We start from the raw sequence: 26,781 nt of genomic DNA on the forward strand, positions 1-26,781 counted from the left end.
GGGGGACTTTAACACCCCCCTGACTGAAATGGACAGATCATCTAAGCAAAAGATCAACAAGGAAATAAAGACTTTAAATGACACACTGGACCAAATGGACTTCACAGACATATTCAGAGCATTCCATCCCAAAGCAACGGAATACACATTCTTCTCTAGTGCCCATGGAACATTCTCCAGAATTGATCACATCCCAGGTCACAAATCAGGTCTCAATCGGTACCAAAAGATTGGGATCATTCCCTGCATATTTTCAGACCACAATGCTTTGAGACTAGAACTCAACCACAAGAGGAAAGTCGGAAGGAACTCAAATACATGGAGGCTAAAGAGCATCCTACTAAAGAATGAATGGGTCAACCAAGAAATTAAAGAAGAATTAAAAAAATTCATGGAAACCAATGAAAATGGAAACACAACTGTTCAAAATCTTTGGGATACAGCAAAGGCAGTCCTGAGAGGAAAGTATATAGCAATACATGCCTTTCTCAAGAAACAAGAAAGGTCTCAAATACACAACCTAACCCTACACCTAAAGGAGCTGGAGAAAGAACAGCAAATAAAGCCTAAACCCAGCAGGAGAAGAGAAATCATAAAGATCAGAGCAGAAATCAATGAACTAGAAACCAAAAGAACAGTAGAACAGATTAACGAAACTAGGAGCTGGTTCTTTGAAAGAATTAACAAGATTGATAAACCCCTGGCCAGACTGATCAAAAAGAAAAGAGAAATGACCCAAATCAACAAAATCATGAATGAAAGAGGGGAGATCACAACCAACACCAAAGCAATACAAACAACTATAAGAACATATTATGAGCAACTCTATGCCAGCAAATTAGATAACCTGGAAGAAATGGGTGCATTCCTAGAGATGTATCAACTACCAAAATTGAGCCAGGAAGAAATAGAAAACCTGAACAGACCTATAACCACGAAGGAAATTGAAACAGTCATCAAAAATCTCCCAAGAAACAAAAGCCCAGGGCCAGATGGCTTCCCAGGGGAATTCTATCAGACATTTCAAGAGGAATTAATACCTATTCTCCTGAAAATGTTCCAAAAAATAGAAATGGAAGGGAAACTTCCAAACTCATTTTATGAGGCCAGCATTACCTTGATCCCAAAACCAGACAAAGACCCCATCCAAAAGGAGAATTACACACCAAGATCCTTGATGAACATGGATGCGAAAATTCTCACCAAAACCCTAGCCAATAGGATCCAACAGTACATTAAAAGGATTATTCACCAGGACCAAGAGGGATTTAGTCCTGGGCTGCAAGGCTGGTTCAACATCCGCAAATCAATCAACGTGATACCATACATTAACAAAAGAAAGAACAAGAAACATACGATCCTCTCCATAGATGCAGAAAAAGCATTTGACAAAGTACAACATCCTTTCTTGATCAAAACTCTTCAGAGTATACGGATAGAGGGTACATACCTCCACATCATAAAAGCCATCTATGAAAAACCTACAGCGAATATCATTCTCAATGGGGAAAGGCTGAGAGCTTTTCCCCTAAGGTCAGGAACGCGGCACGGATGTCCACTCGCACCACTGCTATTCCACATAGTATTAGAAGTCGTAGCCACAGCAATCAGACAACAAAAAGAAATCAAAGGCATCCAAATCGGCAAAGAGGAAGTCAAACTCTCACTCTTGGCAGATGATATGATACTGTATGTGGAAAACCCAAAAGACTCCACCCCAAAGCTGCTAGAACTCATACAGGAATTCAGTCAAGTAGCAGGATATAAAATCAATGCACAGAAATCAGTGGCATTCCTATACACCAACAACAAGACAGAAGAGAGACAAATCAAGGAGTCGATCCCATTTACAATTGCACCCAAAAGCATTCGATACCTAGGAAGAAATCTAACCAAAGAGGCAAAGGATCTGTACTCAGAAAACGATAAAATACTCATGAAAGAAATTGAAGAGGACACAAAGAAAGGGAAAAACGTTCCATGCTCATGGATTGGGAGAATCAACATTGTGAAGATGTCAATGCTACCTAGAGCAATCGACACATTCAATGCAATCCCCATCAAACTACCATCCACTTTTTTCAAAGAAATGGAACAAAGAATCCTAAAATTTGTATGGAACCAGAAGAGACCCAGAATAGCCAGAGGAATACTGAAAAAGAAAAGCAAAGCTGGCGGCATCACAATTCCCGACTTCCAGCTCTATTACAAAGCTGTGATCATCAAGACACTATGGTACTGGCACAAAAACAGACACATCGGTCAATGGAACAGAATCGAGAGCCCAGAAATGGACCCTCAACTCTATGGTCAACTTATTGTTGACAAAGCAGGAAAGAATGTCCAAGGGCAAAAAGACAGTCTCTTCAACAAATGGTGTTGGGAAAATTGGACAGCCACATGCAGAAGAATGAAAGTGGACCATTTCCTTACACCACACACAAAAATAGACTCCAAATGGTTGAAAGACCTAAACGGGAGACAGGAGTCCATCCAAATCCTAAAGGAGAACACAGGTAGCAACCTTTTCGACCTTAGCCGCAGCAACTTCTTCCTAGAAACATCGCCAAAGGCACGGGAAGCCAGGGCAAAAATGAACTATTGGGATTTCATCAAGATAAAAAGCTTTTGCACAGCAAAAGAAACAGTCCACAAAACCAAAAGACAACCGACAGAATGGGAGAAAATATTTGCAAATGACCTATCAGACAAAGGGCTAGTATCCAAAATCTATAAAGAACTTATCAAACTCAACACCCAAAGAACAAATAATCCAATCAAGAAAGGGGCAGAAGACATGAACAGACATCTCTCCAAAGAAGACATCCAAATGGCCAAGAGGCACATGAAAAAGTGCTCAACATCGCTCGGCATCAGGGAAATCCAAATCAAAACCTCCATGAGATACCACCTCACACCCGTCAGAATGGCTAAAATTAACAAGTCAGGGAACGACAGATGTTGGCGGGGATGTGGAGAAAGGGGAACCCTCCTCCACTGTTGGTGGGAATGCAAGCTGGGGCAACCCCTCTGGAAAACAGTATGGAGGTTCCTCAAACAGTTGAAATTAGAGCTACCGTTCGATCCAGCAATTGCACTACTGGGTATTGACCACAAAGATAGAAATGTAGGGACCCGAAGGGGTACGTGTACCCCAATGATTATAGCAGCATTGTCCACCATAGCCAAACGGTGGAAAGAGCCAAGATGCCCATCGACAGATGAATGGCTAAAGAAGAGGTGGTATATATACACAATGGAATATTATGCAGCCATCAAAAGGAATGAGACCTTGCCATTTGCAACGACGTGGATGGAACTGGAGGGTGTTATGCTGAGTGAAATAAGTCAATCAGAGAAAGACACGTATCCCATGACCTCACTGATATGAGGAATTCTTAATCTCAGGAAAGAAGCTGAGTGTTACTGGAGTGGTTGGGGGTGGGAGGGATGGGGTGGCTGGGTGATAGACATTGGGGAGGGTATGTGCTACGGTGAGCGCTGTGAATGGTGCAAGACTGTTGAATCACAGATCTGTACTTCTGAAACAAATAACGCAACATATTTTAAGAAAAAAGACAAAGAAGAAGATAACAGGAGAGGAAGCAAAGGGGAGTATGTCAGAGGGGGAGACGAACCATGAGAGATGATGGACTCTGAAAAACAAACGGAGGGTTCTAGAGGGGAGGGGCGTAGGGGGATGGGTTAGCCTGGTGATGGGTATTGAGGAGGGCACGTTCTGCATGGAGCACTGGGTGTTATGAACAAACAATGAATCGTGGAACACTGCACCAAAAACTAATGATGTAATATATGGTGATTAAGATAACAATTAAAAAAAAAAAGCCAAAACAACAACCACAACAAAAAACAAAAGACACAGGCTATCAGATTGGATTAAAAAACAAGACCCATCCATATGCTGTCTGCAAGAGACTCCTTTTAGACCGAAAGACACCCCCAGATTGAAAGTGAGGGGGTGGAAAACCACTTACCATGCTAATGGACACCAAAAGAAAGCTGGGGTGGCAATCCTTATATCAGACAAACTAGATTTTAAAACAAAGACTGTAACAAGAGATGAGGCAGGACACTATATCCTACTTAAAGGGTCTATCCAACAAGAAGATCTAACAATTGTAAATATCTATGCCCCGAACATGGGAGCAGCCAATTATATAAGGCAATTAATAACAAAAGCAAAGAAACACATTGACAACAATACAATAATAGTGGGGGACTTTAACACCCCCCTGACTGAAATGGACAGATCATCTAAGCAAAAGATCAACAAGGAAATAAAGACTTTAAATGACACACTGGACCAAATGGACTTCACAGACATATTCAGAGCATTCCATCCCAAAGCAACGGAATACACATTCTTCTCTAGTGCCCATGGAACATTCTCCAGAATTGATCACATCCCAGGTCACAAATCAGGTCTCAATCGGTACCAAAAGATTGGGATCATTCCCTGCATATTTTCAGACCACAATGCTTTGAGACTAGAACTCAACCACAAGAGGAAAGTCGGAAGGAACTCAAATACATGGAGGCTAAAGAGCATCCTACTAAAGAATGAATGGGTCAACCAAGAAATTAAAGAAGAATTAAAAAAATTCATGGAAACCAATGAAAATGGAAACACAACTGTTCAAAATCTTTGGGATACAGCAAAGGCAGTCCTGAGAGGAAAGTATATAGCAATACATGCCTTTCTCAAGAAACAAGAAAGGTCTCAAATACACAACCTAACCCTACACCTAAAGGAGCTGGAGAAAGAACAGCAAATAAAGCCTAAACCCAGCAGGAGAAGAGAAATCATAAAGATCAGAGCAGAAATCAATGAACTAGAAACCAAAAGAACAGTAGAACAGATCAACGAAACTAGGAGCTGGTTCTTTGAAAGAATTAACAAGATTGATAAACCCCTGGCCAGACTGATCAAAAAGAAAAGAGAAATGACCCAAATCAACAAAATCATGAATGAAAGAGGAGAGATCACAACCAACACCAAAGCAATACAAACAACTATAAGAACATATTATGAGCAACTCTATGCCAGCAAATGAGATAACCTGGAAGAAATGGGTGCATTCCTAGAGATGTATCAACTACCAAAATTGAGCCAGGAAGAAATAGAAAACCTGAACAGACCTATAACCACGAAGGAAATTGAAACAGTCATCAAAAATCTCCCAAGAAACAAAAGCCCAGGGCCAGATGGCTTCCCAGGGGAATTCTATCAGACATTTCAAGAGGAATTAATACCTATTCTCCTGAAAATGTTCCAAAAAATAGAAATGGAAGGGAAACTTCCAAACTCATTTTATGAGGCCAGCATTACCTTGATCCCAAAACCAGACAAAGACCCCATCCAAAAGGAGAATTACACACCAAGATCCTTGATGAACATGGATGCGAAAATTCTCACCAAAACCCTAGCCAATAGGATCCAACAGTACATTAAAAGGATTATTCACCAGGACCAAGAGGGATTTAGTCCTGGGCTGCAAGGCTGGTTCAACATCCGCAAATCAATCAACGTGATACCATACATTAACAAAAGAAAGAACAAGAATCATAGGATCCTCTCCATAGATGCAGAAAAAGCATTTGACAAAGTACAACATCCTTTCTTGATCAAAACTCTTCAGAGTATAGGGATAGAGGGTACATACCTCCACATCATAAAAGCCATCTATGAAAAACCTACAGCGAATATCATTCTCAATGGGGAAAGGCTGAGAGCTTTTCCCCTAAGGTCAGGAACGCGGCACGGATGTCCACTCGCACCACTGCTATTCCACATAGTATTAGCAGTCGTAGCCACAGCAATCAGACAACAAAAAGAAATCAAAGGCATCCAAATCGGCAAAGAGGAAGTCAAACTCTCACTCTTGGCAGATGATATGATACTGTATGTGGAAAACCCAAAAGACTCCACCCCAAAGCTGCTAGAACTCATACAGGAATTCAGTCAAGTAGCAGGATATAAAATCAATGCACAGAAATCAGTGGCATTCCTATACACCAACAACAAGACAGAAGAGAGACAAATCAAGGAGTCGATCCCATTTACAATTGCACCCAAAAGCATTCGATACCTAGGAAGAAATCTAACCAAAGAGGCAAAGGATCTGTACTCAGAAAACGATAAAATACTCATGAAAGAAATTGAAGAGGACACAAAGAAAGGGAAAAACGTTCCATGCTCATGGATTGGGAGAATCAACATTGTGAAGATGTCAATGCTACCTAGAGCAATCGACACATTCAATGCAATCCCCATCAAACTACCATCCACTTTTTTCAAAGAAATGGAACAAAGAATCCTAAAATTTGTATGGAACCAGAAGAGACCCAGAATAGCCAGAGGAATACTGAAAAAGAAAAGCAAAGCTGGCGGCATCACAATTCCGGACTTCCAGCTCTATTACAAAGCTGTGATCATCAAGACACTATGGTACTGGCACAAAAACAGACACATCGGTCAATGGAACAGAATCGAGAGCCCAGAAATGGACCCTCAACTCTATGGTCAACTTATTGTTGACAAAGCAGGAAAGAATGTCCAAGGGCAAAAAGACAGTCTCTTCAACAAATGGTGTTGGGAAAATTGGACAGCCACATGCAGAAGAATGAAAGTGGACCATTTCCTTACACCACACACAAAAATAGACTCCAAATGGTTGAAAGACCTAAACGGGAGACAGGAGTCCATCCAAATCCTAAAGGAGAACACAGGTAGCAACCTTTTCGACCTTAGCCGCAGCAACTTCTTCCTAGAAACATCGCCAAAGGCACGGGAAGCCAGGGCAAAAATGAACTATTGGGATTTCATCAAGATAAAAAGCTTTTGCACAGCAAAAGAAACAGTCCACAAAACCAAAAGACAACCGACAGAATGGGAGAAAATATTTGCAAATGACCTATCAGACAAAGGGCTAGTATCCAAAATCTATAAAGAACTTATCAAACTCAACACCCAAAGAACAAATAATCCAATCAAGAAAGGGGCAGAAGACATGAACAGACATCTCTCCAAAGAAGACATCCAAATGGCCAAGAGGCACATGAAAAAGTGCTCAACATCGCTCGGCATCAGGGAAATCCAAATCAAAACCTCCATGAGATACCACCTCACACCCGTCAGAATGGCTAAAATTAACAAGTCAGGGAACGACAGATGTTGGCGGGGATGTGGAGAAAGGGGAACCCTCCTCCACTGTTGGTGGGAATGCAAGCTGGGGCAACCCCTCTGGAAAACAGTATGGAGGTTCCTCAAACAGTTGAAATTAGAGCTACCGTTCGATCCAGCAATTGCACTACTGGGTATTGACCACAAAGATAGAAATGTAGGGACCCGAAGGGGTACGTGTACCCCAATGATTATAGCAGCATTGTCCACCATAGCCAAACGGTGGAAAGAGCCAAGATGCCCATCGACAGATGAATGGCTAAAGAAGAGGTGGTATATATACACAATGGAATATTATGCAGCCATCAAAAGGAATGAGACCTTGCCATTTGCAACGACGTGGATGGAACTGGAGGGTGTTATGCTGAGTGAAATAAGTCAATCAGAGAAAGACACGTATCCCATGACCTCACTGATATGAGGAATTCTTAATCTCAGGAAAGAAGCTGAGTGTTACTGGAGTGGTTGGGGGTGGGAGGGATGGGGTGGCTGGGTGATAGACATTGGGGAGGGTATGTGCTACGGTGAGCGCTGTGAATGGTGCAAGACTGTTGAATCACAGATCTGTACTTCTGAAACAAATAACGCAACATATTTTAAGAAAAAAGACAAAGAAGAAGATAACAGGAGAGGAAGCAAAGGGGAGTATGTCAGAGGGGGAGACGAACCATGAGAGATGATGGACTCTGAAAAACAAAAGGAGGGTTCTAGAGGGGAGGGGCGTAGGGGGATGGGTTAGCCTGGTGATGGGTATTGAGGAGGGCACGTTCTGCATGGAGCACTGGGTGTTATGAACAAACAATGAATCGTGGAACACTGCACCAAAAACTAATGATGTAATATATGGTGATTAAGATAACAATTAAAAAAAAAAAAGCCAAAACAACAACCACAACAAAAAACAAAAGACACAGGCTATCAGATTGGATTAAAAAACAAGACCCATCCATATGCTGTCTGCAAGAGACTCCTTTTAGACCGAAAGACACCCCCAGATTGAAAGTGAGGGGGTGGAAAACCACTTACCATGCTAATGGACACCAAAAGAAAGCTGGGGTGGCAATCCTTATATCAGACAAACTAGAGTTTAAAACAAAGACTGTAACAAGAGATGAGGGAGGACACTATATCCTACTTAAAGGGTCTATCCAACAAGAAGATCTAACAATTGTAAATATCTATGCCCCGAACATGGGAGCAGCCAATTATATAAGGCAATTAATAACAAAAGCAAAGAAACACATGGACAACAATACAATAATAGTGGGGGACTTTAACACCCCCCTGACTGAAATGGACAGATCATCTAAGCAAAAGATCAACAAGGAAATAAAGACTTTAAATGACACACTGGACCAAATGGACTTCACAGACATATTCAGAGCATTCCATCCCAAAGCAACGGAATACACATTCTTCTCTAGTGCCCATGGAACATTCTCCAGAATTGATCACATCCCAGGTCACAAATCAGGTCTCAATCGGTACCAAAAGATTGGGATCATTCCCTGCATATTTTCAGACCACAATGCTTTGAGACTAGAACTCAACCACAAGAGGAAAGTCGGAAGGAACTCAAATACATGGAGGCTAAAGAGCATCCTACTAAAGAATGAATGGGTCAACCAAGAAATTAAAGAAGAATTAAAAAAATTCATGGAAACCAATGAAAATGGAAACACAACTGTTCAAAATCTTTGGGATACAGCAAAGGCAGTCCTGAGAGGAAAGTATATAGCAATACATGCCTTTCTCAAGAAACAAGAAAGGTCTCAAATACACAACCTAACCCTACACCTAAAGGAGCTGGAGAAAGAACAGCAAATAAAGCCTAAACCCAGCAGGAGAAGAGAAATCATAAAGATCAGAGCAGAAATCAATGAACTAGAAACCAAAAGAACAGTAGAACAGATCAACGAAACTAGGAGCTGGTTCTTTGAAAGAATTAACAAGATTGATAAACCCCTGGCCAGACTGATCAAAAAGAAAAGAGAAATGACCCAAATCAACAAAATCATGAATGAAAGAGGAGAGATCACAACCAACACCAAAGCAATACAAACAACTATAAGAACATATTATGAGCAACTCTATGCCAGCAAATGAGATAACCTGGAAGAAATGGGTGCATTCCTAGAGATGTATCAACTACCAAAATTGAGCCAGGAAGAAATAGAAAACCTGAACAGACCTATAACCACGAAGGAAATTGAAACAGTCATCAAAAATCTCCCAAGAAACAAAAGCCCAGGGCCAGATGGCTTCCCAGGGGAATTCTATCAGACATTTCAAGAGGAATTAATACCTATTCTCCTGAAAATGTTCCAAAAAATAGAAATGGAAGGGAAACTTCCAAACTCATTTTATGAGGCCAGCATTACCTTGATCCCAAAACCAGACAAAGACCCCATCCAAAAGGAGAATTACACACCAAGATCCTTGATGAACATGGATGCGAAAATTCTCACCAAAACCCTAGCCAATAGGATCCAACAGTACATTAAAAGGATTATTCACCAGGACCAAGAGGGATTTAGTCCTGGGCTGCAAGGCTGGTTCAACATCCGCAAATCAAGCAACGTGATACCATACATTAACAAAAGAAAGAACAAGAATCATAGGATCCTCTCCATAGATGCAGAAAAAGCATTTGACAAAGTACAACATCCTTTCTTGATCAAAACTCTTCAGAGTATAGGGATAGAGGGTACATACCTCCACATCATAAAAGCCATCTATGAAAAACCTACAGCGAATATCATTCTCAATGGGGAAAGGCTGAGAGCTTTTCCCCTAAGGTCAGGAACGCGGCACGGATGTCCACTCGCACCACTGCTATTCCACATAGTATTAGCAGTCGTAGCCACAGCAATCAGACAACAAAAAGAAATCAAAGGCATCCAAATCGGCAAAGAGGAAGTCAAACTCTCACTCTTGGCAGATGATATGATACTGTATGTGGAAAACCCAAAAGACTCCACCCCAAAGCTGCTAGAACTCATACAGGAATTCAGTCAAGTAGCAGGATATAAAATCAATGCACAGAAATCAGTGGCATTCCTATACACCAACAACAAGACAGAAGAGAGACAAATCAAGGAGTCGATCCCATTTACAATTGCACCCAAAAGCATTCGATACCTAGGAAGAAATCTAACCAAAGAGGCAAAGGATCTGTACTCAGAAAACGATAAAATACTCATGAAAGAAATTGAAGAGGACACAAAGAAAGGGAAAAACGTTCCATGCTCATGGATTGGGAGAATCAACATTGTGAAGATGTCAATGCTACCTAGAGCAATCGACACATTCAATGCAATCCCCATCAAACTACCATCCACTTTTTTCAAAGAAATGGAACAAAGAATCCTAAAATTTGTATGGAACCAGAAGAGACCCAGAATAGCCAGAGGAATACTGAAAAAGAAAAGCAAAGCTGGCGGCATCACAATTCCGGACTTCCAGCTCTATTACAAAGCTGTGATCATCAAGACACTATGGTACTGGCACAAAAACAGACACATCGGTCAATGGAACAGAATCGAGAGCCCAGAAATGGACCCTCAACTCTATGGTCAACTTATTGTTGACAAAGCAGGAAAGAATGTCCAAGGGCAAAAAGACAGTCTCTTCAACAAATGGTGTTGGGAAAATTGGACAGCCACATGCAGAAGAATGAAAGTGGACCATTTCCTTACACCACACACAAAAATAGACTCCAAATGGTTGAAAGACCTAAACGGGAGACAGGAGTCCATCCAAATCCTAAAGGAGAACACAGGTAGCAACCTTTTCGACCTTAGCCGCAGCAACTTCTTCCTAGAAACATCGCCAAAGGCACGGGAAGCCAGGGCAAAAATGAACTATTGGGATTTCATCAAGATAAAAAGCTTTTGCACAGCAAAAGAAACAGTCCACAAAACCAAAAGACAACCGACAGAATGGGAGAAAATATTTGCAAATGACCTATCAGACAAAGGGCTAGTATCCAAAATCTATAAATAACTTATCAAACTCAACACCCAAAGAACAAATAATCCAATCAAGAAAGGGGCAGAAGACATGAACAGACATCTCTCCAAAGAAGACATCCAAATGGCCAAGAGGCACATGAAAAAGTGCTCAACATCGCTCGGCATCAGGGAAATCCAAATCAAAACCTCCATGAGATACCACCTCACACCCGTCAGAATGACTAAAATTAACAAGTCAGGGAACGACAGATGTTGGCGGGGATGTGGAGAAAGGGGAACCCTCCTCCACTGTTGGTGGGAATGCAAGCTGGGGCAACCCCTCTGGAAAACAGTATGGAGGTTCCTCAAACAGTTGAAATTAGAGCTACCGTTCGATCCAGCAATTGCACTACTGGGTATTGACCACAAAGATACAAATGTAGGGACCCGAAGGGGTACGTGTACCCCAATGATTATAGCAGCATTGTCCACCATAGCCAAACGGTGGAAAGAGCCAAGATGCCCATCGACAGATGAATGGCTAAAGAAGAGGTGGTATATATACACAATGGAATATTATGCAGCCATCAAAAGGAATGAGACCTTGCCATTTGCAACGACGTGGATGGAACTGGAGGGTGTTATGCTGAGTGAAATAAGTCAATCAGAGAAAGACACGTATCCCATGACCTCACTGATATGAGGAATTCTTAATCTCAGGAAAGAAGCTGAGTGTTACTGGAGTGGTTGGGGGTGGGAGGGATGGGGTGGCTGGGTGATAGACATTGGGGAGGGTATGTGCTACGGTGAGCGCTGTGAATGGTGCAAGACTGTTGAATCACAGATCTGTACTTCTGAAACAAATAACGCAACATATTTTAAGAAAAAAGACAAAGAAGAAGATAACAGGAGAGGAAGCAAAGGGGAGTATGTCAGAGGGGGAGACGAACCATGAGAGATGATGGACTCTGAAAAACAAAAGGAGGGTTCTAGAGGGGAGGGGCGTAGGGGGATGGGTTAGCCTGGTGATGGGTATTGAGGAGGGCACGTTCTGCATGGAGCACTGGGTGTTATGAACAAACAATGAATCGTGGAACACTGCACCAAAAACTAATGATGTAATATATGGTGATTAAGATAACAATTAAAAAAAAAAAAGCCAAAACAACAACCACAACAAAAAACAAAAGACACAGGCTATCAGATTGGATTAAAAAACAAGACCCATCCATATGCTGTCTGCAAGAGACTCCTTTTAGACCGAAAGACACCCCCAGATTGAAAGTGAGGGGGTGGAAAACCACTTACCATGCTAATGGACACCAAAAGAAAGCTGGGGTGGCAATCCTTATATCAGACAAACTAGAGTTTAAAACAAAGACTGTAACAAGAGATGAGGGAGGACACTATATCCTACTTAAAGGGTCTATCCAACAAGAAGATCTAACAATTGTAAATATCTATGCCCCGAACATGGGAGCAGCCAATTATATAAGGCAATTAATAACAAAAGCAAAGAAACACATGGACAACAATACAATAATAGTGGGGGACTTTAACACCCCCCTGACTGAAATGGACAGATCATCTAAGCAAAAGATCAACAAGGAAATAAAGACTTTAAATGACACACTGGACCAAATGGACTTCACAGACATATTCAGAGCATTCCATCCCAAAGCAACGGAATACACATTCTTCTCTAGTGCCCATGGAACATTCTCCAGAATTGATCACATCCCAGGTCACAAATCAGGTCTCAATCGGTACCAAAAGATTGGGATCATTCCCTGCATATTTTCAGACCACAATGCTTTGAGACTAGAACTCAACCACAAGAGGAAAGTCGGAAGGAACTCAAATACATGGAGGCTAAAGAGCATCCTACTAAAGAATGAATGGGTCAACCAAGAAATTAAAGAAGAATTAAAAAAATTCATGGAAACCAATGAAAATGGAAACACAACTGTTCAAAATCTTTGGGATACAGCAAAGGCAGTCCTGAGAGGAAAGTATATAGCAATACATGCCTTTCTCAAGAAACAAGAAAGGTCTCAAATACACAACCTAACCCTACACCTAAAGGAGCTGGAGAAAGAACAGCAAATAAAGCCTAAACCCAGCAGGAGAAGAGAAATCATAAAGATCAGAGCAGAAATCAATGAACTAGAAACCAAAAGAACAGTAGAACAGATCAACGAAACTAGGAGCTGGTTCTTTGAAAGAATTAACAAGATTGATAAACCCCTGGCCAGACTGATCAAAAAGAAAAGAGAAATGACCCAAATCAACAAAATCATGAATGAAAGAGGAGAGATCACAACCAACACCAAAGCAATACAAACAACTATAAGAACATATTATGAGCAACTCTATGCCAGCAAATGAGATAACCTGGAAGAAATGGGTGCATTCCTAGAGATGTATCAACTACCAAAATTGAGCCAGGAAGAAATAGAAAACCTGAACAGACCTATAACCACGAAGGAAATTGAAACAGTCATCAAAAATCTCCCAAGAAACAAAAGCCCAGGGCCAGATGGCTTCCCAGGGGAATTCTATCAGACATTTCAAGAGGAATTAATACCTATTCTCCTGAAAATGTTCCAAAAAATAGAAATGGAAGGGAAACTTCCAAACTCATTTTATGAGGCCAGCATTACCTTGATCCCAAAACCAGACAAAGACCCCATCCAAAAGGAGAATTACACACCAAGATCCTTGATGAACATGGATGCGAAAATTCTCACCAAAACCCTAGCCAATAGGATCCAACAGTACATTAAAAGGATTATTCACCAGGACCAAGAGGGATTTAGTCCTGGGCTGCAAGGCTGGTTCAACATCCGCAAATCAAGCAACGTGATACCATACATTAACAAAAGAAAGAACAAGAATCATAGGATCCTCTCCATAGATGCAGAAAAAGCATTTGACAAAGTACAACATCCTTTCTTGATCAAAACTCTTCAGAGTATAGGGATAGAGGGTACATACCTCAACATCATAAAAGCCATCTATGAAAAACCTACAGCGAATATCATTCTCAATGGGGAAAGGCTGAGAGCTTTTCCCCTAAGGTCAGGAACGCGGCACGGATGTCCACTCGCACCACTGCTATTCCACATAGTATTAGCAGTCGTAGCCACAGCAATCAGACAACAAAAAGAAATCAAAGGCATCCAAATCGGCAAAGAGGAAGTCAAACTCTCACTCTTGGCAGATGATATGATACTGTATGTGGAAAACCCAAAAGACTCCACCCCAAAGCTGCTAGAACTCATACAGGAATTCAGTCAAGTAGCAGGATATAAAATCAATGCACAGAAATCAGTGGCATTCCTATACACCAACAACAAGACAGAAGAGAGACAAATCAAGGAGTCGATCCCATTTACAATTGCACCCAAAAGCATTGGATACCTAGGAAGAAATCTAACCAAAGAGGCAAAGGATCTGTACTCAGAAAACGATAAAATACTCATGAAAGAAATTGAAGAGGACACAAAGAAAGGGAAAAACGTTCCATGCTCATGGATTGGGAGAATCAACATTGTGAAGATGTCAATGCTACCTAGAGCAATCGACACATTCAATGCAATCCCCATCAAACTACCATCCACTTTTTTCAAAGAAATGGAACAAAGAATCCTAAAATTTGTATGGAACCAGAAGAGACCCAGAATAGCCAGAGGAATACTGAAAAAGAAAAGCAAAGCTGGCGGCATCACAATTCCCGACTTCCAGCTCTATATACAAAGCTGTGATCATCAAGACACTATGGTACTGGCACAAAAACAGACACATCGGTCAATGGAACAGAATCGAGAGCCCAGAAATGGACCCTCAACTCTATGGTCAACTTATTGTTGACAAAGCAGGAAAGAATGTCCAAGGGCAAAAAGACAGTCTCTTCAACAAATGGTGTTGGGAAAATTGGACAGCCACATGCAGAAGAATGAAAGTGGACCATTTCCTTACACCACACACAAAAATAGACTCCAAATGGTTGAAAGACCTAAACGGGAGACAGGAGTCCATCCAAATCCTAAAGGAGAACACAGGTAGCAACCTTTTCGACCTTAGCCGCAGCAACTTCTTCCTAGAAACATCGCCAAAGGCACGGGAAGCCAGGGCAAAAATGAACTGTTGGGATTTCATCAAGATAAAAAGCTTTTGCACAGCAAAAGAAACAGTCCACAAAACCAAAAGACAACCGACAGAATGGGAGAAAATATTTGCAAATGACCTATCAGACAAAGGGCTAGTATCCAAAATCTATAAAGAACTTATCAAACTCAACACCCAAAGAACAAATAATCCAATCAAGAAAGGGGCAGAAGACATGAACAGACATCTCTCCAAAGAAGACATCCAAATGGCCAAGAGGCACATGAAAAAGTGCTCAACATCGCTCGGCATCAGGGAAATCCAAATCAAAACCTCCATGAGATACCACCTCACACCCGTCAGAATGGCTAAAATTAACAAGTCAGGGAACGACAGATGTTGGCGGGGATGTGGAGAAAGGGGAACCCTCCTCCACTGTTGGTGGGAATGCAAGCTGGGGCAACCCCTCTGGAAAACAGTATGGAGGTTCCTCAAACAGTTGAAATTAGAGCTACCGTTCGATCCAGCAATTGCACTACTGGGTATTGACCACAAAGATACAAATGTAGGGACCCGAAGGGGTACGTGTACCCCAATGATTATAGCAGCATTGTCCACCATAGCCAAACGGTGGAAAGAGCCAAGATGCCCATCGACAGATGAATGGCTAAAGAAGAGGTGGTATATATACACAATGGAATATTATGCAGCCATCAAAAGGAATGAGACCTTGCCATTTGCAACGACGTGGATGGAACTGGAGGGTGTTATGCTGAGTGAAATAAGTCAATCAGAGAAAGACACGTATCCCATGACCTCACTGATATGAGGAATTCTTAATCTCAGGAAAGAAGCTGAGTGTTACTGGAGTGGTTGGGGGTGGGAGGGATGGGGTGGCTGGGTGATAGACATTGGGGAGGGTATGTGCTACGGTGAGCGCTGTGAATGGTGCAAGACTGTTGAATCACAGATCTGTACTTCTGAAACAAATAACGCAACATATTTTAAGAAAAAAGACAAAGAAGAAGATAACAGGAGAGGAAGCAAAGGGGAGTATGTCAGAGGGGGAGACGAACCATGAGAGATGATGGACTCTGAAAAACAAACGGAGGGTTCTAGAGGGGAGGGGCGTAGGGGGATGGGTTAGCCTGGTGATGGGTATTGAGGAGGGCACGTTCTGCATGGAGCACTGGGTGTTATGAACAAACAATGAATCGTGGAACACTGCACCAAAAACTAATGATGTAATATATGGTGATTAAGATAACAATTAAAAAAAAAAAGCCAAAACAACAACCACAACAAAAAACAAAAGACACAGGCTATCAGATTGGATTAAAAAACAAGACCCATCCATATGCTGTCTGCAAGAGACTCCTTTTAGACCGAAAGACACCCCCAGATTGAAAGTGAGGGGGTGGAAAACCACTTACCATGCTAATGGACACCAAAAGAAAGCTGGGGTGGCAATCCTTATATCAGACAAACTAGATTTTAAAACAAAGACTGTAACAAGAGATGAGGAAGGACACTATATCCTACTTAAAGGGTCTATCCAACAAGAAGATCTAACAATTGTAAATATCTATGCCCCGAACATGGGAGCAGCCAATTATATAAGGCAATTAATAACAAAAGCAAAGAAACACATGGACAACAATACAATAATAGTGGGGGACTTTAACACCCCCCTGACTGAAATGGACAGATCATCTAAGCAAAAGATCAACAAGGAAATAAAGACTTTAAATGACACACTGGACCAAATGGACTTCACAGACATATTCAGAGCATTCCATCCCAAAGCAACGGAATACACATTCTTCTCTAGTGCCCATGGAACATTCTCCAGAATTGATCACATCCCAGGTCACAAATCAGGTCTCAATCGGTACCAAAAGATTGGGATCATTCCCTGCATATTTTCAGACCACAATGCTTTGAGACTAGAACTCAACCACAAGAGGAAAGTCGGAAGGAACTCAAATACATGGAGGCTAAAGAGCATCCTACTAAAGAATGAATGGGTCAACCAAGAAATTAAAGAAGAATTAAAAAAATTCATGGAAACCAATGAAAATGGAAACACAACTGTTCAAAATCTTTGGGATACAGCAAAGGCAGTCCTGAGAGGAAAGTATATAGCAATACATGCCTTTCTCAAGAAACAAGAAAGGTCTCAAATACACAACCTAACCCTACACCTAAAGGAGCTGGAGAAAGAACAGCAAATAAAGCCTAAACCCAGCAGGAGAAGAGAAATCATAAAGATCAGAGCAGAAATCAATGAACTAGAAACCAAAAGAACAGTAGAACAGATCAACGAAACTAGGAGCTGGTTCTTTGAAAGAATTAACAAGATTGATAAACCCCTGGCCAGACTGATCAAAAAGAAAAGAGAAATGACCCAAATCAACAAAATCATGAATGAAAGAGGAGAGATCACAACCAACACCAAAGCAATACAAACAACTATAAGAACATATTATGAGCAACTCTATGCCAGCAAATGAGATAACCTGGAAGAAATGGGTGCATTCCTAGAGATGTATCAACTACCAAAATTGAGCCAGGAAGAAATAGAAAACCTGAACAGACCTATAACCACGAAGGAAATTGAAACAGTCATCAAAAATCTCCCAAGAAACAAAAGCCCAGGGCCAGATGGCTTCCCAGGGGAATTCTATCAGACATTTCAAGAGGAATTAATACCTATTCTCCTGAAAATGTTCCAAAAAATAGAAATGGAAGGGAAACTTCCAAACTCATTTTATGAGGCCAGCATTACCTTGATCCCAAAACCAGACAAAGACCCCATCCAAAAGGAGAATTACACACCAAGATCCTTGATGAACATGGATGCGAAAATTCTCACCAAAACCCTAGCCAATAGGATCCAACAGTACATTAAAAGGATTATTCACCAGGACCAAGAGGGATTTAGTCCTGGGCTGCAAGGCTGGTTCAACATCCGCAAATCAATCAACGTGATACCATACATTAACAAAAGAAAGAACAAGAATCATAGGATCCTCTCCATAGATGCAGAAAAAGCATTTGACAAAGTACAACATCCTTTCTTGATCAAAACTCTTCAGAGTATAGGGATAGAGGGTACATGCCTCAACATCATAAAAGCCATCTATGAAAAACCTACAGCGAATATCATTCTCAATGGGGAAAGGCTGAGAGCTTTTCCCCTAAGGTCAGGAACGCGGCACGGATGTCCACTCGCACCACTGCTATTCCACATAGTATTAGAAGTCGTAGCCACAGCAATCAGACAACAAAAAGAAATCAAAGGCATCCAAATCGGCAAAGAGGAAGTCAAACTCTCACTCTTGGCAGATGATATGATACTGTATGTGGAAAACCCAAAAGACTCCACCCCAAAGCTGCTAGAACTCATACAGGAATTCAGTCAAGTAGCAGGATATAAAATCAATGCACAGAAATCAGTGGCATTCCTATACACCAACAACAAGACAGAAGAGAGACAAATCAAGGAGTCGATCCCATTTACAATTACACCCAAAACCATTCGATACCTAGGAAGAAATCTAACCAAAGAGGCAAAGGATCTGTACTCAGAAAACGATAAAATACTCATGAAAGAAATTGAAGAGGACACAAAGAAAGGGAAAAACGTTCCATGCTCATGGATTGGGAGAATCAACATTGTGAAGATGTCAATGCTACCTAGAGCAATCGACACATTCAATGCAATCCCCATCAAACTACCATCCACTTTTTTCAAAGAAATGGAACAAAGAATCCTAAAATTTGTATGGAACCAGAAGAGACCCAGAATAGCCAGAGGAATACTGAAAAAGAAAAGCAAAGCTGGCGGCATCACAATTCCCGACTTCCAGCTCTATTACAAAGCTGTGATCATCAAGACACTATGGTACTGGCACAAAAACAGACACATCGGTCAATGGAACAGAATCGAGAGCCCAGAAATGGACCCTCAACTCTATGGTCAACTTATTGTTGACAAAGCAGGAAAGAATGTCCAAGGGCAAAAAGACAGTCTCTTCAACAAATGGTGTTGGGAAAATTGGACAGCCACATGCAGAAGAATGAAAGTGGACCATTTCCTTACACCACACCCAAAAATAGACTCCAAATGGTTGAAAGACCTAAACGGGAGACAGGAGTCCATCCAAATCCTAAAGGAGAACACAGGTAGCAACCTTTTCGACCTTAGCCGCAGCAACTTCTTCCTAGAAACATCGCCAAAGGCACGGGAAGCCAGGGCAAAAATGAACTATTGGGATTTCTTCAAGATAAAAAGCTTTTGCACAGCAAAAGAAACAGTCCACAAAACCAAAAGACAACCGACAGAATGGGAGAAAATATTTGCAAATGACCTATCAGACAAAGGGCTAGTATCCAAAATCTATAAAGAACTTATCAAACTCAACACCCAAAGAACAAATAATCCAATCAAGAAAGGGGCAGAAGACATGAACAGACATCTCTCCAAAGAAGACATCCAAATGGCCAAGAGGCACATGAAAAAGTGCTCAACATCGCTCGGCATCAGGGAAATCCAAATCAAAACCTCCATGAGATACCACCTCACACCCGTCAGAATGGCTAAAATTAACAAGTCAGGGAACGACAGATGTTGGCGGGGATGTGGAGAAAGGGGAACCCTCCTCCACTGTTGGTGGGAATGCAAGCTGGGGCAACCCCTCTGGAAAACAGTATGGAGGTTCCTCAAACAGTTGAAATTAGAGCTACCGTTCGATCCAGCAATTGCACTACTGGGTATTGACCACAAAGATACAAATGTAGGGACCCGAAGGGGTACGTGTACCCCAATGATTATAGCAGCATTGTCCACCATAGCCAAACGGTGGAAAGAGCCAAGATGCCCATCGACAGATGAATGGCTAAAGAAGAGGTGGTATATATACACAATGGAATATTATGCAGCCATCAAAAGGAATGAGACCTTGCCATTTGCAACGACGTGGATGGAACTGGAGGGTGTTATGCTGAGTGAAATAAGTCAATCAGAGAAAGACACGTATCCCATGACCTCACTGATATGAGGAATTCTTAATCTCAGGAAAGAAGCTGAGTGTTACTGGAGTGGTTGGGGGTGGGAGGGATGGGGTGGCTGGGTGATAGACATTGGGGAGGGTATGTGCTACGGTGAGCGCTGTGAATGGTGCAAGACTGTTGAATCACAGATCTGTACTTCTGAAACAAATAACGCAACATATTTTAAGAAAAAAGACAAAGAAGAAGATAACAGGAGAGGAAGCAAAGGGGAGTATGTCAGAGGGGGAGACGAACCATGAGAGATGATGGACTCTGAAAAACAAACGGAGGGTTCTAGAGGGGAGGGGCGTAGGGGGATGGGTTAGCCTGGTGATGGGTATTGAGGAGGGCACGTTCTGCATGGAGCACTGGGTGTTATGAACAAACAATGAATCGTGGAACACTGCACCAAAAACTAATGATGTAATATATGGTGATTAAGATAACAATTAAAAAAAAAAAGCCAAAACAACAACCACAACAAAAAACAAAAGACACAGGCTATCAGATTGGATTAAAAAACAAGACCCATCCATATGCTGTCTGCAAGAGACTCCTTTTAGACCGAAAGACACCCCCAGATTGAAAGTGAGGGGGTGGAAAACCACTTACCATGCTAATGGACACCAAAAGAAAGCTGGGGTGGCAATCCTTATATCAGACAAACTAGATTTTAAAACAAAGACTGTAACAAGAGATGAGGCAGGACACTATATCCTACTTAAAGGGTCTATCCAACAAGAAGATCTAACAATTGTAAATATCTATGCCCCGAACATGGGAGCAGCCAATTATATAAGGCAATTAATAACAAAAGCAAAGAAACACATTGACAACAATACAATAATAGTGGGGGACTTTAACACCCCCCTGACTGAAATGGACAGATCATCTAAGCAAAAGATCAACAAGGAAATAAAGACTTTAAATGACACACTGGACCAAATGGACTTCACAGACATATTCAGAGCATTCCATCCCAAAGCAACGGAATACACATTCTTCTCTAGTGCCCATGGAACATTCTCCAGAATTGATCACATCCCAGGTCACAAATCAGGTCTCAATCGGTACCAAAAGATTGGGATCATTCCCTGCATATTTTCAGACCACAATGCTTTGAGACTAGAACTCAACCACAAGAGGAAAGTCGGAAGGAACTCAAATACATGGAGGCTAAAGAGCATCCTACTAAAGAATGAATGGGTCAACCAAGAAATTAAAGAAGAATTAAAAAAATTCATGGAAACCAATGAAAATGGAAACACAACTGTTCAAAATCTTTGGGATACAGCAAAGGCAGTCCTGAGAGGAAAGTATATAGCAATACATGCCTTTCTCAAGAAACAAGAAAGGTCTCAAATACACAACCTAACCCTACACCTAAAGGAGCTGGAGAAAGAACAGCAAATAAAGCCTAAACCCAGCAGGAGAAGAGAAATCATAAAGATCAGAGCAGAAATCAATGAACTAGAAACCAAAAGAACAGTAGAACAGATCAACGAAACTAGGAGCTGGTTCTTTGAAAGAATTAACAAGATTGATAAACCCCTGGCCAGACTGATCAAAAAGAAAAGAGAAATGACCCAAATCAACAAAATCATGAATGAAAGAGGAGAGATCACAACCAACACCAAAGCAATACAAACAACTATAAGAACATATTATGAGCAACTCTATGCCAGCAAATGAGATAACCTGGAAGAAATGGGTGCATTCCTAGAGATGTATCAACTACCAAAATTGAGCCAGGAAGGAATAGAAAACATGAACAGACCTATAACCACGAAGGAAATTGAAACAGTCATCAAAAATCTCCCAAGAAACAAAAGCCCAGGGCCAGATGGCTTCCCAGGGGAATTCTATCAGACATTTCAAGAGGAATTAATACCTATTCTCCTGAAAATGTTCCAAAAAATAGAAATGGAAGGGAAACTTCCAAACTCATTTTATGAGGCCAGCATTACCTTGATCCCAAAACCAGACAAAGACCCCATCCAAAAGGAGAATTACACACCAAGATCCTTGATGAACATGGATGCGAAAATTCTCACCAAAACCCTAGCCAATAGGATCCAACAGTACATTAAAAGGATTATTCACCAGGACCAAGAGGGATTTAGTCCTGGGCTGCAAGGCTGGTTCAACATCCGCAAATCAATCAACGTGATACCATACATTAACAAAAGAAAGAACAAGAATCATAGGATCCTCTCCATAGATGCAGAAAAAGCATTTGACAAAGTACAACATCCTTTCTTGATCAAAACTCTTCAGAGTATAGGGATAGAGGGTACATGCCTCAACATCATAAAAGCCATCTATGAAAAACCTACAGCGAATATCATTCTCAATGGGGAAAGGCTGAGAGCTTTTCCCCTAAGGTCAGGAACGCGGCACTGATGTCCACTCGCACCACTGCTATTCCACATAGTATTAGAAGTCGTAGCCACAGCAATCAGACAACAAAAAGAAATCAAAGGCATCCAAATCGGCAAAGAGGAAGTCAAACTCTCACTCTTGGCAGATGATATGATACTGTATGTGGAAAACCCAAAAGACTCCACCCCAAAGCTGCTAGAACTCATACAGGAATTCAGTCAAGTAGCAGGATATAAAATCAATGCACAGAAATCAGTGGCATTCCTATACACCAACAACAAGACAGAAGAGAGACAAATCAAGGAGTCGATCCCATTTACAATTGCACCCAAAACCATTCGATACCTAGGAAGAAATCTAACCAAAGAGGCAAAGGATCTGTACTCAGAAAACGATAAAATACTCATGAAAGAAATTGAAGAAGACACAAAGAAAGGGAAAAGCGTTCCATGCTCATGGATTGGGAGAATCAACATTGTGAAGATGTCAATGCTACCTGGAGCAATCGACACATTCAATGCAATCCCCATGAAAATACCATCCACTTTTTTCAAAGAAATGGAACAAAGAATCCTAAAATTTGTATGGAACCAGAAGAGACCCAGAATAGCCAGAGGAATACTGAAAAAGAAAAGCAAAGCTGGCGGCATCACAATTCCGGACTTCCAGCTCTATTACAAAGCTGTGATCATCAAGACACTATGGTACTGGCACAAAAACAGACACATCGGTCAATGGAACAGAATCGAGAGCCCAGAAATGGACCCTCAACTCTATGGTCAACTTATTGTTGACAAAGCAGGAAAGAATGTCCAAGGGCAAAAAGACAGTCTCTTCAACAAATGGTGTTGGGAAAATTGGACAGCCACATGCAGAAGAATGAAACTGGACCATTTCCTTACACCACACACAAAAATAGACTCCAAATGGTTGAAAGACCTAAACGGGAGACAGGAGTCCATCCAAATCCTAAAGGAGAACACAGGTAGCAACCTTTTCGACCTTAGCCGCAGCATCTTCTTCCTAGAAACATCGCCAAAGGCACGGGAAGCCAGGGCAAAAATGAACTGTTGGGATTTCATCAAGATAAAAAGCTTTTGCGCAGCAAAAGAAACAGTCCACAAAACCAAAAGACAACCGACAGAATGGGAGAAAATATTTGCAAATGACCTATCAGACAAAGGGCTAGTATCCAAAATCTATAAAGAACTTATCAAACTCAACACCCAAAGAACAAATAATCCAATCAAGAAAGGGGCAGAAGACATGAACAGACATCTCTCCAAAGAAGACATCCAAATGGCCAAGAGGCACATGAAAAAGTGCTCAACATCGCTCGGCATCAGGGAAATCCAAATCAAAACCTCCATGAGATACCACCTCACACCCGTCAGAATGGCTAAAATTAACAAGTCAGGGAACGACAGATGTTGGCGGGGATGTGGAGAAAGGGGAACCCTCCTCCACTGTTGGTGGGAATGCAAGCTGGGGCAACCCCTCTGGAAAACAGTATGGAGGTTCCTCAAACAGTTGAAATTAGAGCTACCGTTCGATCCAGCAATTGCACTACTGGGTATTGACCACAAAGATACAAATGTAGGGACCCGAAGGGGTACGTGTACCCCAATGATTATAGCAGCATTGTCCACCATAGCCAAACGGTGGAAAGAGCCAAGATGCCCATCGACAGATGAATGGCTAAAGAAGAGGTGGTATATATACACAATGGAATATTATGCAGCCATCAAAAGGAATGAGACCTTGCCATTTGCAACGACGTGGATGGAACTGGAGGGTGTTATGCTGAGTGAAATAAGTCAATCAGAGAAAGACACGTATCCCATGACCTCACTGATATGAGGAATTCTTAATCTCAGGAAAGAAGCTGAGTGTTACTGGAGTGGTTGGGGGTGGGAGGGATGGGGTGGCTGGGTGATAGACATTGGGGAGGGTATGTGCTACGGTGAGCGCTGTGAATGGTGCAAGACTGTTGAATCACAGATCTGTACTTCTGAAACAAATAACGCAACATATTTTAAGAAAAAAGACAAAGAAGAAGATAACAGGAGAGGAAGGAAAGGGGAGTATGTCAGAGGGGGAGACGAACCATGAGAGATGATGGACTCTGAAAAACAAACGGAGGGTTCTAGAGGGGAGGGGCGTAGGGGGATGGGTTAGCCTGGTGATGGGTATTGAGGAGGGCACGTTCTGCATGGAGCACTGGGTGTTATGAACAAACAATGAATCGTGGAACACTGCACCAAAAACTAATGATGTAATATATGGTGATTAAGATAACAATTAAAAAAAAAAAGCCAAAACAACAACCACAACAAAAAACAAAAGACACAGGCTATCAGATTGGATTAAAAAACAAGACCCATCCATATGCTGTCTGCAAGAGACTCCTTTTAGACCGAAAGACACCCCCAGATTGAAAGTGAGGGGGTGGAAAACCACTTACCATGCTAATGGACACCAAAAGAAAGCTGGGGTGGCAATCCTTATATCAGACAAACTAGATTTTAAAACAAAGACTGTAACAAGAGATGAGGAAGGACACTATATCCTACTTAAAGGGTCTATCCAACAAGAAGATCTAACAATTGTAAATATCTATGCCCCGAACATGGGAGCAGCCAATTATATAAGGCAATTAATAACAAAAGCAAAGAAACACATGGACAACAATACAATAATAGTGGGGGACTTTAACACCCCCCTGACTGAAATGGACAGATCATCTAAGCAAAAGATCAACAAGGAAATAAAGACTTTAAATGACACACTGGACCAAATGGACTTCACAGACATATTCAGAGCATTCCATCCCAAAGCAACGGAATACACATTCTTCTCTAGTGCCCATGGAACATTCTCCAGAATTGATCACATCCCAGGTCACAAATCAGGTCTCAATCGGTACCAAAAGATTGGGATCATTCCCTGCATATTTTCAGACCACAATGCTTTGAGACTAGAACTCAACCACAAGAGGAAAGTCGGAAGGAACTCAAATACATGGAGGCTAAAGAGCATCCTACTAAAGAATGAATGGGTCAACCAAGAAATTAAAGAAGAATTAAAAAAATTCATGGAAACCAATGAAAATGGAAACACAACTGTTCAAAATCTTTGGGATACAGCAAAGGCAGTCCTGAGAGGAAAGTATATAGCAATACATGCCTTTCTCAAGAAACAAGAAAGGTCTCAAATACACAACCTAACCCTACACCTAAAGGAGCTGGAGAAAGAACAGCAAATAAAGCCTAAACCCAGCAGGAGAAGAGAAATCATAAAGATCAGAGCAGAAATCAATGAACTAGAAACCAAAAGAACAGTAGAACAGATCAACGAAACTAGGAGCTGGTTCTTTGAAAGAATTAACAAGATTGATAAACCCCTGGCCAGACTGATCAAAAAGAAAAGAGAAATGACCCAAATCAACAAAATCATGAATGAAAGAGGAGAGATCACAACCAACACCAAAGCAATACAAACAACTATAAGAACATATTATGAGCAACTCTATGCCAGCAAATTAGATAACCTGGAAGAAATGGGTGCATTCCTAGAGATGTATCAACTACCAAAATTGAGCCAGGAAGGAATAGAAAACATGAACAGACCTATAACCACGAAGGAAATTGAAACAGTCATCAAAAATCTCCCAAGAAACAAAAGCCCAGGGCCAGATGGCTTCCCAGGGGAATTCTATCAGACATTTCAAGAGGAATTAATACCTATTCTCCTGAAAATGTTCCAAAAAATAGAAATGGAAGGGAAACTTCCAAACTCATTTTATGAGGCCAGCATTACCTTGATCCCAAAACCAGACAAAGACCCCATCCAAAAGGAGAATTACACACCAAGATCCTTGATGAACATGGATGCGAAAATTCTCACCAAAACCCTAGCCAATAGGATCCAACAGTACATTAAAAGGATTATTCACCAGGACCAAGAGGGATTTAGTCCTGGGCTGCAAGGCTGGTTCAACATCCGCAAATCAATCAACGTGATACCATACATTAACAAAAGAAAGAACAAGAATCATACGATCCTCTCCATAGATGC

The sequence above is a fragment of the Eumetopias jubatus genome, unplaced genomic scaffold, assembly GCF_037043125.1.
Source record: "Eumetopias jubatus isolate StellerSeaLion01/CBP00866 unplaced genomic scaffold, mEumJub1_p1.0 scaffold_10, whole genome shotgun sequence".
Lineage (NCBI taxonomy): Eukaryota > Metazoa > Chordata > Mammalia > Carnivora > Otariidae > Eumetopias > Eumetopias jubatus.